The sequence below is a fragment of the Nyctereutes procyonoides genome, unplaced genomic scaffold, assembly GCF_905146905.1.
Source record: "Nyctereutes procyonoides isolate TBG_1078 unplaced genomic scaffold, NYPRO_anot_genome, whole genome shotgun sequence".
NCBI lineage: Eukaryota > Metazoa > Chordata > Mammalia > Carnivora > Canidae > Nyctereutes > Nyctereutes procyonoides.
In genome coordinates this window covers 58,203,441-58,216,264 of record NW_026575047.1, presented here as the reverse complement: position 1 = coordinate 58,216,264, position 12,824 = coordinate 58,203,441, and the positions used below count along the sequence as shown (strand labels likewise).

The 12,824-nt window shown below is 37.0% G+C and overlaps 1 protein-coding gene across 2 annotated transcripts in view; it reads left to right on the top strand.

The window, feature by feature from the left end:
• GABRB3 (gamma-aminobutyric acid type A receptor subunit beta3) overlaps nucleotides 1–12,824 on the top strand; it is a 234,825-nt gene that overhangs the window by 57,196 nt on the left and 164,805 nt on the right. The gene's annotated exons all lie outside the window — the stretch shown is intronic.

Below are 12,824 nucleotides of genomic sequence, written 5' to 3'. Positions count from 1 at the left end.
GAAACAGTGGACATAGAGATACAAATGTGAGAACATTGTTGCTTGGTCCTCAAGTTGCTTACATGTAAGACCGATTTTATTTAGCTAGGGTTGTCATAATTTACCAAGTCAGTGACCTGAAAAGTGTTTGCACTGGGAGTTGGGGGAGACAATTCAGTCTCTTTTTGCAACCCAAGGGTCAGACTTTTTGGATACCCTTGAAACTCTGGGCAGAGAGAAGTGGGGCGGGGGTTGTGGAGCATCCCAGGATGAAAGTGGGATAGGCTGATATGCATGTGCTCTCTGTTTCCCTTTATGTCTGAGGTCTTACTTCTTTGCAGGATTTGAGAAGTGCCAGAGAGAGAGAGAGAGAGAGAGAGAGAGAGAGAGAGAGAGATAAAAAGTGTGCTAGACAACTAGGTCCAAGTGGAATCAGAAGACAGGTCATTCTCAGCAAGGAGGGGAGACTTACCCCATGCTCAAGAGTTGAGAAGATAGTCACAGAGAAATATATGTTGTATGGGTTTTGCTTCTTTACAAAACTCTTAATTCTCAGGCAGAAGTTCAGTAGTGTGATTAAGCATATGCAAATAGTGTTTATTTCTAAGTTAATTCTAAGCAATCACTGTTTAAATAATAATTTAAAAACAATTTTAAAATAGACCATTATTTATCCTATTTTAGTGGGATTGTATATTTCTTCAGAAACATTTTCCCCAACCTTGTGCTTAAAAATAATTGAATTTTTAGAATTATACTTCCCATGTAGTTAGCACTTTAAAGAATCTATGGGGATCTGAAAACTGCAAGGCCACCTACTTCCAGAAAAGCCTTATATATTACAAGGGTTCTTAAAAATGTGTGTGGGTTTGGATATAAATGTGTTTTAAGCACATGTTTTCTTGTGTCATCTCTTTTTTTAATCCCCCAAATTTGATTTTATCACTTATGTCAACATTCTCTCAAATTCATTATATGTTGGCCAGTTTCTGGGGTGCAACATCACACTGTCAGATCTAGTCCAACAGAACTTCAGCAAAGATCTCTGCATTCAAATCTCTATGTATAAGCTTTTCTTGAGAGCATTTTGACATCTTTGTCTCACAGCATCAGGGGTGTTCAGGTCCTCTTGATTGTACTCCGGATACTCTACCCAGTGTGATGAATGGGTTGAATCAGCATAAAGCTGTATGGGTCTCCTTGTCACTGGAGAGATGAGACTCAGATTGTATACAGCCTTGCCCTGTGTAGAATCAGGTAATTGTTGATCTAGAGCCAAGGTGAGAACGTGTACACATGTTCTATTTTGCAAGTTTGTTCTGATTCAGTAGATGAGAGTGCCAAAGAATGTACCATTTACTCTATCCACATGTATTTGTATATGGAAAGGAGTTTAAGGATTGAGGGAAATCAATAATTTAGATTCCTAAAAGCTTCATTTGGGAAGAGATTTCAAATAGTATAAAATTTTCACTCTGAGGAGAAATAATACTAACTCAAACACCATTGCATTTTGGATTTTTTGTTCTGTCTTATGGTTACCCCTGTAGAATTTACTTCTTACTTTCTTACTTAAACCTACCATGAAAGCAAAGGCTATTGAGAATTTATTTACATAAGCATCATGAAAAGACAAATTGCCTTTCAGTGACTAAAGATGGGTTCCTTGGATTTGCTGTCTCCATGTCAGACTCTTCACTATATTAGGTTTTCAGGATCCAGGAAGAACACCCAGGAGGTTTTATTTATTTCATTTGTTGATAAGGTGTAATCCCCAGTTCTATTGCTGCTAAGATTATTTTGAACAGTTATGTGTTAGATCAACTAAGAATAAGAAAAATAAAAGATTTTATCTTACCATCACTTATTCTTCGTTTGTGTAGATACATCTTTCTTACCTATATCAATTTTCTTCTGAAGAAGAACTTCCAACAGTCCTTGCAAAAGCATGTCTACTGACAACAAATCCTATCCACTTATGTTTGCCTGAGAAAGACTCTTTTTCTTTTTCTTTTGAAGGATACTTTCACTGAATAGAGAATTCCAAGTTAGTGGTTTTCTTCTTTCAATAATATAAATACCTCCTTCCACTCTAGTCTTGCTTGTATGGTTCCTGATGAGAAGTCTGATATAGTTCTTATTTTTGCTCCTTTATAGGTTATTTGTGGGGGGAGCTTCTTTCAAGATCTTCTCCTTGCCTTTGGTGTTTTGCAGCTTGAATATGAAAACCCTAAGTGTAATTTATTTTTTCTAGTTGTTCTGTTCTGAGCTTCTTGTATATGTGGTTGATGTCCATCATCAATTTTGGAAAATTCTCAACCATTATTACCTTAAATATTTCTTATCTTCCTTTCTTTCTTCTCCTGGTATTCCCACTACATGTATGTTATAAGTTTTGTAATTTTTTCACAGTCCTTGGATATTCTACTCTGTTACTCATTCTCTCTCTCTTTCTCTTTTTTTTTTCTCTTTGCTTTCCAGCTTGTCTATTGATGTCTCTTTAAGTTCACAAATTCTTTCCTCAACTATATCTGGTCTACCAGTGAACCATCAAAGGCATTATTCCTGTCAGTGTTTTAGGTTTCTAGTATTTCTTTTGATTCTTACTTAGAATGTCCATCTTTCTGCTTATATTAGCATGTTCTTTTATGTTGTCCACTTCTTCCATTATACCCTTACTAATCATAGTTGTTTCTAAATTCCTTTTCTGATAATTCCGAAATTTCTGCCATATCTGAATCTAGTTCTGATGCTTGCTTTGTCTCTTCAAACTGTACTTTTTTTTAACCTTTTAGCATGTCTTATAATTTTTTTGTTGAAAGCCAAACATAATGTACTGGGTAAAGAGAACTAAGATAAATTGGCCTTTAATGTGAGGTTTTATGTTTATCTGGGTAGGAGTTAGTTTGTGTTTACTGTGAGCATGTCTTGTAATTTTTTGTTGAAAGCCAAACATAATGTACTGGGTAAAGAGAAATAAGATAAATTGGCCTTTAATGTGAGGTTTTATGTTCATCTGGGTAGGAGTCAGTTTGTGTTTACTGTGTGCTGTAGCTGTGGCTTTCACAAGTGATTCTTGTTTTTTCATCCCCTTCAATGAGAGAGGAAGACGAGAAGGGGCTGGAGTTGGGTATTTCCCTTCCTTCACATTGGTTAGTCTCTGGTAAAATAGTTTTCCTTGAGGAAGGTCTTTGTTAGGGGAAAGAGGACACTCTGAGTGTATTTCTAAATGGTTTCTTTTCCTCATCCCCTATTAGAAGCACAAGAGAATTTTTCTGCAGTCATCACCTTAATAACCTGCTAGGGCTCCTGGTGATAAAAACTTACAAAAATGTGGGAGCCCTCCTAAGACTGTACTCATAGGAGTTTTTAATTCTCAAGTACCTATGCTCAATCTATAGCAATTACCCAGTTTCTAGCTACAGCAGCAGTTTCTACTCTTAGAGAGCTGTGATTCTCCATATCTATCTATTGGTCTGTCTGGTTTTTGAGGCAGTATTTGCACTGTGACTTCAATTCTTGGATGGATCTAAGAAGTGTTGTTGATTTTCAGTGTGTTCGGCTTTTTTCTTGTTGTGAAAACAGGAATGATGACTTCCAAACTCTTTAAATGTAAGACTGGAAACCAGAAGTTCCCTCCAGGTTTGATTATCTTTCTCCAGAGACACAAAGTATTTCCTTCTGTTGTAGAAATACAGCTCCAGTGGACTTTTCCTTTTTAACCCAACAAGGTTGCCACAACTGCCTTTGTATTTAGCATGCTGCAAATAGGAGAAATTTACTTCCATTTCTTTTTGTGTGTTTTCCATTACTATTTCAGTCTTCTGGACCATACTGGAAATAGTGCTGGAAATGCTAGGCCAGCTTGGAGTTTTAGGCTTGCCTCTGCCACTAATCAGCTGAGTGAATTGGGGCAGCTCAGTAATCAATCTGTTTTAGGATTCCTCACCTATGAGAACAGTTACTGACACTTGTGCTCTTCTAATTGTTATGAAGGTCAAATAATACAATGCACTGATGCTCTTTAAAATGAGAAATCCTGTGGAACTAGAGGGTATTATGCTAAGCAAAATACTCAGTCAGAGAAAGACAAAATACCATATGATTTCATTTATATGTGGAATTTAAGAAGCAAAACAGATAAACACGGGGAAGAGAAGAAAAAATAAAATAAGAAAAACAAAGAAGGAGGCAAACCATAAGAGATTCTTAACTGCAGGGAACAAACTGAGGTTGCTGGTGGGGAGTAGGGAAGGATGGGGTAACTGAATGATGGGTATTAAAATAGGAGGGCACTTGATGTAACAAGCACTGGGTGTTATATGCAACTGATGAATCACTAAATTCTACCTTGAAACTATATTTCAGAATCAGAATCACTAAATTCTACCCTAAAATTTATATATATATAAATTTATATATTATAAAATTATATATATATATATATACATAATTTTTAAAAAAGTAAAATGAGGAATCCTGGGCCATGCATGTCTCTTGTGCAGTTTTTTTCCCAGCAGGAACTATCATGGCATTAGTTTCTCAACATTTGAACAGCATGTGAGCTTGGAGGCAAGCAAGATCTTCTTGTGCAGGCTTAGTCTTCTTGGTCTCCCTTTGTTGTATATATTCTCTCCCAATTTCTTGTGTTACCTAATAGTTCTTAATGTTAAGATCTGAATCCTTTGCTCCATGTATAACATTATAACCAATAAAAGATAAATGAAACTTACTCAATATTGGAAATGTTAGAAATGGGTTAAGTAAAATGAGATTTCTTACATTGATCATGCATAGTTGTGATTCACAAAGCACCCTAGTTTAGACTAATTTACACTTTTCTATTTTCAAAGTAGTGTAAATAATATGGAAAAGATCTTAAAATTTTTCTGTCTTTATTGGAAAAGCTATTGCTGTTATTACATGTAACTAGAGTAGATATGCATATATCCATTTTAACGGCCTCCAGATAATTGTCAGCCAACATGTAGTGCATAACCTAGGCTTTCAACTGCTTCAAACACAAAAGATAGGAAATTAATAATCATAATTTAATGTCATCTTATTCTAAACTAGAGTCAAATGCTTGCTTTTCGGAGTTGTCTACAGTCTTAGAGGGCTGAAAAGCAATTTTGAATTATAAGGAACTGTTCCACTTAATACTTTTACCTAAAGATTCCACAGAAATATATAGGAGAGCTTTGTTATACTCAAGCATGGAAACTATTATATCTGAAAAGATTTTTGCTAATCTCACTATCATTTGACTCTTACCTCTAGCCCATTGCCTTAAAGAGTGCAGTAGGTACAGTTGCTGGCTCTTTCAAGGAGTCATGAACTTCCGTGATGCAGAGTCCCAAATTAAGGGCCTGTGTGAGCAACGAGAGGTAGTGAAGAATTCTGTTCTGAATCCTTTCATCACACCCTTATTGACCAAATGGCAGACTTTTGTCAAAATTTGAAAGTGGGATTAAATATGGAAAGAAATCAGGCAGTGTATACTTTATATAAACACTTACTAAAATATACTTCAATTCTGTCATCCTTAAGCCCTGTGTTGATATAAAACTTGTATCTATGACAAAGAAGAATATAGGGAAAAACAAATGAATAAGAAACATAAGGGGTATATAAGAAAATAGAGAAGAGGGACAAACCAGGAAGAGTAAGGCCAGAGTCTTAGAGTTTCAGTATCTGCTAAAAGATGATCGTTATCGAACCATTGCTTAAAAAACTGGAGAAAGAAGGAAGGGAGGGAGGGAGGATATAGAGTGGAAGGAGGAAATAAAGTTGCCTGGAGAAAAGGAAGAAGGAAAGGTGAGAATAGCAGAGAGAAGGGGCCTGAAAGAATGCGGGAGTACAAGAGAATCTTTAGGACAAGAACTCTTGTATTATTACTGATGTGATCATGTGCATGATACTGAGAGGTTTTCTATAATTCTTCACACCACAGATGAAAATACTTACCCCTTCAAATATTCCCTTTGCTTGTCACCTGTTTAAGTTTGCTACGTGGTTGACATTGTGTCTCACTGTTTATGCTGACACCAGCAGGCCAATGCCAGGGCCAAAGGATGATTTGTACTTGGCTCAAGATAGAACCTTATTGCTCTTTAAGAAACCATTTCTTTATTATTTTCCTAGAATGAAAACAGTTTTTCTTCTAACTAGTTGTCCCCAAGTCTTTGTAACTGCTTTTGCAGAAGAATTTCATTCGACTCTCTCATTTTCCATGGGAATGTTATGAGAACAAATATGAGTTGAAATTTCTGTGAACTTTTATGAAGAAAGAGGATTCTAGAAGTGTGATTCTTGCGTTAGAACTTGCATAAGAAAACAATTGAAAATAAAGAAGAAGCTGAAGTTTTATTATAGATTTGTACTTTAAAGTCTTATCAACAGCTTAGTTAGATTCTAAGGTAACAGGAACTTCCTCATGATATCTAGACAGCTTAAATTATCCAGTATACCTTTTTAGAATTCTTTGAGTATTAAAATGTTCAGCATCAGTACCCAATTATCAGTGGCTGGTTTTATACACTGTCAAATTTTCTCAGCTACTTGAAAGTCATTGCTCTAGTTCCTTACCAATTGAACAAATACAATTAACATGGCTCACTACAGATTTTAATCTATATGGCTAAAATCTAAAATGAAATAAACAATAACTTAGAAGATCTATCACAAAAATTCCATAAATGATAGCACTGGTATACATGTATGTGTATAAACAGTATGGCACTCATAATCTAGTGGTTCCTTTAGAAGAATCTTCCACTTCTCTGATTCTGATGCCTATCCTCCAAGAAAACACACATAAATTGAGAACAAACAGCAACAACAAAACCAGAAATGGCATGGATTCATGGAGGCTTAGTTCACGAAAGCATATCTGTTCAGTGCTAGTTTAGCACCTTAGACAAACACACCTACTGAGGTTTGGAGAGGGAATGGCTGGCTAGAGTTTACAGAGTAGTGAAGCAGGCATGGAATGCATTTTTGGCAACTATAGTCCATGTGGTTGGCACTCATTGTACCTGTCTACTTGACTGTGTGGCTAATGTTTGCCCTGTACGCAGCACGTTATTCTAACAACCAAGCGTTTCAGGGGGAAAAAAATGTATTGGATACATTTGCCTTTGCCTTTAAAGCCATGTGTCTGCTTTAGTTTATGATAATTAGTTACTGATTTCGAGTTTTTCACTCCAATTATCAGTCTTGTGGTCATTATGTAATCGAGAAAATTTCATTTCCAATTTTAGTTTTTTTTTCATTTTTGACTAAGATGATATGTCGTAAAGTCAAATATGTCTTCCTTAGTAATAGACTCCCCATTGTACACAAAAAGAATTGTTCTGTAAAGATGAAAATGATCATTAAGATTCAGTAACTGTAACCTACTAAAAATTAAAATAATGTCCATTTTAGGTAGTTATTTGGTTTGAAGCAGGACTCCTTTTTAAATATACATTGTCTAATGAGAGGAAAGAACATTCATCATGGAAAACTTATTGAAATTCTCTGTCAGCAGGTGTAATTAAACAGGGCCAGATATTCTACAGGGCAGCAGAAGCAAATCTGTATGAAAAATGTAAGACCTGCCCCATTTTGCTCTTCTCTGTCAGACTTTCCTCAATTAAGTGAAAAACAACAGCAACAAAAATTAGGATGTCATGGTTGTAAATATTTTGTTATATAATTTTCCATCACTCTGAAAGACAATTGGGAAGGAAGAAAGGGAGGGAAGGAGGAAGAGAGCGAGGAAGGAGAAAGCCAGATAAGACAGAACAGAGAAGGAAGGAGGCAAGCACAGAGGATGGAAGGAGAAACAACAAAAGGTAAAAGGAAAAATGATGCCAAGGTATGTCAGAGCACTCCTTTTGGGACATAAAACTTAAACTTTTCCTGGTAACATTCTTTTTTTTTTTTTTTTTTTTTTGTAAATAAGAGGTTTCTTCTATAAGCATTTAGTTACTTGTACAAATAAACTTATTTAAATAAAGTACTTTGAAATTTTCAAATCTTCACTGAATTCTAAATCTCAAATACATATCTATAATCTTTTCTTTGAAAAGATGGCATTGATAAGTTTCTTGTGAAATATCCTCGAAATAAGTGATGGAAGATAAAGTGTCTGAAAGATAAAGATAAATATGTATCATCTAGAACCATGTAAGAACAGAGTGGAGAGTCAGCCAGCCGACAGTGAGATGAAGGAGAAAGGACAGTGATGCGGCTGGGGCAAGATGCCATCCCTCCATCCCAGAAAGGTTTAATCTCCCTGCACTCAGCTTGCCCAGGGTGGGGATGCCTGCAAGGCTTTGCCTTTCCAGGTTGAAGTGTGGTGCCTGTGAGCCACAGAGAGCTGCCTGGTCATCAAGTTTATGCCTCTTTTGCTGAGGTAGTCAGTTCCACCTCAGCACTTTCCCAGATACAGCTATTGTTGATAAAAGAACTTTCACTTAGTAGAGAAGTATAACACTCTAGGCAGAGCTTTTATTAAACATATTCTTTGCATAGTAGACTGTGCGAGTTCGTGATTCATAGCAACTCTTAGGTGGTGTCCCGGGCACAGTCGCCCTGCAGTCGAGGAGCATCAGTGTGTTAGCACACTAATGATGCTGGAGCTCATGCTGTTTCAGCACTTTTCCTGGGGCATTGCCAGTGCAATATAAAGCAACACTGCCTACCTATTATCTTAACTTTATGAAAATCCTTTGATGTGTGGTATCTTTTCATGAGTTATTCAGCTATTATAAAATTAATTGTTAAAGCCAAAATTTGACCATTCCAAATGTTTTGGAGCTTTCAACACCTCTTTGTGCCTTCTAACAGAAACTGTAAATTCTTTAGAGCTTTAGATTTGCAATGGACTTTATACTTTGTTATTTATCAATATAAATACTTTTGCTGAATGTACTGGAATATCTCAACAACGGTATAAAGCTGAGAATGCCCTGAAAACTGCAGTGACATCCTGTCTTTATTGTTGAAGATCTCCTTCTATTTTTACATTGTGTCCTTTTTCAAAATAGATGATGATCTTTCTTTTTTTGTGGCAGTCATTCATATTTTGGGAACATGAGGACCACCATACTTACTGAGAAATGGTGGATCCAGTCCACTATCCTAGCCAATAGTCATACATTTGTGAGCCTTTCTTATCAGTGACCTTGACAAGTTAGAAGTCTATTCCTGCTATCTTTACCTTCTTTTAGTAATTTATTTTTGGGGCACCTTGATGGCTCAGTTGGTTAAACATCCAACTCTTGATTTCAACTTAGGTTCTGATCTCAGGGTTGTGGGATCAAGCCCTGTTGGGCTCTGCACTCAGTAGGGAGTCAGCGAGATTCTCTCTCTTTCCCTCTGTTCCTCTCCCTGCTCTCTCTAAAATAAATAAATAAATAAATAAATAAATAAATAAATAAATAAATACATAAATAAAATTTATTTTGGATAAGTTATCTCATAAACTTACTGTAAATATTCTTGAACATAATTATTTTTAATCTTGAGTTATCTCGAGATAATTTCACTTTTTGTTTCCTAACACTGCCTATCATTTTTTAAAAATCGCATATTTTAAACTCATATGTGGGTTTATACATAATCAAGTATCTTTAGAAATATAAAAAACAAACCCAAATTCACTTTTCTCTTACAAATTATGCTTTTATGGACTTGGATCCATGTCCAATTATATAGGAAATGTGTGTGAGCAGCTTAAAAGGTCAGCTGGCTAGTAAATGGTTTTTTCACCACACAATCTGGCCACCAAGATTTTGCTTTTAACTACCACACTGTAAATTAGGAAAAGAACAAATTCATGACATTTTAGTCTGAAAAGGAAGCATCCTCTATGCCAGAAAACATGTTAAATAGTAAGGTTAAATTGACCTATGTATGACTTTTTGTTTAAAATAGATTTGGATGATTACATCAAGCAGGGTCAATCACATGACAAAGTTGCTATAATGCTGGTAGGCAATCATAGCCTAGACTCTGGGATATGCATAAGGGTATTCCCAGGCTTATGAGTTCTTCTCAGGGCAGGATTCAGTTCCATGGACATGTTAGAAGGTATCAGGAATGATAAAATGCCTGCAGACCATGTCTTGGAGCTTTTTCCACAGAAGTAAAACCAATAGGATGTATAGCTATATAGAGATTTATTTTAAGCAATTGCTTCATGTGATTTTGGACTCCGCAAACCTGAAATCAGAAGGATGGGCCAGCAGGCTACAGATGCAGGGAAGAGTTGATGTTGCAGCTTGAGTCCAAAGGTAGTCTGGAGGCAGATTTCCTTCCTCTTTGGAGGATATCAGTCTTTGCTCATAAGGCTTTCAATTGTCAGATGAAGCCCACCAAATTTGGAGGATAATCTGCTTTACCCAAAGTCTACTGATTCAACTGTTAATCACATCAAAAAAGTACTTTCATGGCTACCTATAGACAGGTGTTTGACCAAATATCTGAGTATCATAGACTAGCCAAGTTGACACAAAATTGACCATCATACCATGTTATGAAAGGAATAGAGGTAAAAAGACAAGAAAGTTAATCTATATAATAAAAATGGCTAGTTGAGTCAGGGCTAGTTTTCTCCACATGTGCTTGTAAGGAATCTTAGGGAATGAAAAAATGTTATTTGTACTGTGGGATGCTGGAATGAAAAACCAGGCCCAGTGGGTGCCAGCTACAAGAGCAAATGTTAAAAAAAAAAAAAAAAAAAAAAAAAGCAAATGTTAGTCTGAGGTAGGGAAGAGCTCCTTACCCTGGGCACTGGGACAGGCTGCTTCCCTCATCTTGGGAAGGATTCAGAAAACAGTGAGACTGGCTCTCAGCTTTTGTGAAGGGACCTGTTTGTTGTGCTGGGTGGTCCTAGATCCACGTCTACTATTTGAGAAGATTAGTTTAAGATTTGTTAAGATTTTGTGAACATCAAAAACTCATCTATGTCTTTCCAAAATAAACTTAAATAAGTACATCGAAAACTCAAATGAAATAAATAGCTGGAACCTGGATTTAAAAGGATAAGGTAGAGTGATATGGGGGCCAACAAGATGAGTATACAGAAGACACTACATATGGGAGTGTGCTTAACCAGATCAGAGTGAAATTCTAATATGTATGTGCGGATTCTTAAGGGCAGGTGAATGTGATTCTCACTGTTTTAGTGAGAAGGGGTTCAGAAGGGGTATTTTAGAAATGTGATGTCAGGGAGCATTTATCCTAATGAGGTCAGAAAACAAGATTTCAATGGACAGTGTAACCACTCATCAATGAATGAGAGGCTTAGAAGCAATTACTAGAAGGTAAAAGAACTTTCCCATGTAAAATGCATTATGTTTTTATTTTTGTTATTTGAAGCATATAATAAGAGCAGTCATCTATACACCTCACATCCCATAAGGTTACATCATGGTGTTGGTTTCATTGCTGAGGATACAAAGGTGCTGGCCTTGTGGGGACTGATGCTGCAAGTCTCCACGCAGGTGCCTACAGACCCTCACAATCTCCCAGGGAGACCCTGCTCAGGATAGGGTCCCGTTGGAGCTACCTCACACTGCTTGTGAAGTCGAGGCTTTCATCGCTTTTCATAGGAACTCACTAGCATTTCATGTGTTTCTGTTTGAGGAGATTTTACAGACACTAGACTCTTCTGGTTATTGGCCTGAACCTGGCCTCAGTGAGGCACAGTTCGACCTGGGACAGAGAGCAACACCCATGTCCACTGCCTCAGAACTGCCATCATGTGTCTAGCAACCAGGGCTCTGAAAAATAGCTTCCCCAGAGTATACACCCTTGTGCTCCTTTAGAGTCCACCCGAGTGGGTGATTTGAAGGCCATAGTGAGCTCAGAGTGCATATGGTTCATCCATATTTCCCTTAAACACATTCACATTCTCTTTCCCTCCAATTCTGTCTCTATGTCTGTCTGTCTCTCCCTCTTAAATAAAATAAGGGTCTGGAGAAGCAGGGAAGGAAACTGGGCCTAAGCAGGATGTTGCCAAGATCTTTCTACTTATCGACACCCTCAGAGCTTAACACTAGATTAAAAAAAAATCCAGGAGTCTGAAACAGGTACCAGATTGTGAACCAATTAATTTAAAATAAGAAATTGTCAGCAGACTAAATATAGAAGTTCTCATGGCCAGCTCATCCTTTCCCTGTAATCAGTCCCCTGAGAAGCCAGATCATAATGTGAGTGTTAGTTTGGTGGGTGAAGATAGAAACTCAAAGAAATTGCTTGGCTCTTATGAAAATATCTTAAGAGAGTTTGAGAGTCAGTGTCCTTCTAGAGGTAGCTTTGCCACTCATGCATAACTTTGCTCTCACTTTTATTTTGGGATCCCTTCTTTGGTGCCACATCTCTGATTTTGTTTTTGTTTTGTTTTTTCTTGACATATGTTAATAGCGGTGGCTAATTTAATTGCTAAGATGTTCACACAGACCATTTTTGCGTAGTTACTTTCCACAGCTTAACTGGAAAATAAATTCTCAACCTATTCATGTAATGATGATAGTTTAGGCTAATAGATACTTTTTAAAAAAAGATTTTATTTATTTATTCATGAGAGACACAGAAAGAGAGAGAGGCAAAGACAGGCAGAGGGAGAAGCAGGCTCCATGCGGGGAGCCTGATGTGGGACTTGATCCCAGGACTCGATCCCGGGACTCCAGGATCATACCCCGAGCTGAGGGCAGACGCACTTAACTGCTGAGCCACCCAGGCATCCTTGATAGATACTTTTTTGATGTCTTAGTCATCCTCCTATGTGCTAATATCTGGGTGAAATTTGGGGGATTTTCCCCTCTAATTTATAAATTCTTCTGAGAGCCTCA